Raw genomic sequence first — 578 nt, 5'->3', positions numbered from 1 at the left:
CCGGTGTCCACCTTGGACCTCTCCAAGGTGATGCGGAGGGCAAGCTCATACTCCGGATCCACCTCGTCGTCAGAGCGGCTACCGGAGCTCGACATTGCGCCGGTGCGATCATAATCGATGAGGGAAGACGAGAAGACAGAGCGAGAGAGGAGAGTGAGTGAGCTAGGGTTTCGGACCGACGAGGCCTATGAGGTTTTTTATGGGACATCTGTGGGATTGGTGGTGGGCCGGGCTTGTCAGGCGGACGGATCCGGGCTACCTCATATCCACTCTGTATTTGGGCTGGATATGAGGGTGTCGGTCAGTCCGGGCGTTTGAGGCGTCCGTCTGGAATGAGAAAATCTGACCGGTTATTGTGATCCAGGCTGCTAGTTGTTATAACAAATTTGTATTGTTAATCTTTTTTAGACGAATTTGTACTGCTAATCAATCGTATATAAACCAAGGATGCCATTTTCCCCATAAAAAAACAAGGACACGCTACAGCATGTTGCTGGAAGCATGGTTTAAAACAAGATTTATTGCTAGTGAAGCACAGGACCAAGGCAAAGAGTGTTGACTGCCTGGATCAGTGGATA

This window comes from Triticum urartu, chromosome 1 (assembly GCF_003073215.2).
Source record: "Triticum urartu cultivar G1812 chromosome 1, Tu2.1, whole genome shotgun sequence".
Classification (NCBI taxonomy): domain Eukaryota; kingdom Viridiplantae; phylum Streptophyta; class Magnoliopsida; order Poales; family Poaceae; genus Triticum; species Triticum urartu.
This window is presented reverse-complemented; position numbering follows the sequence as displayed.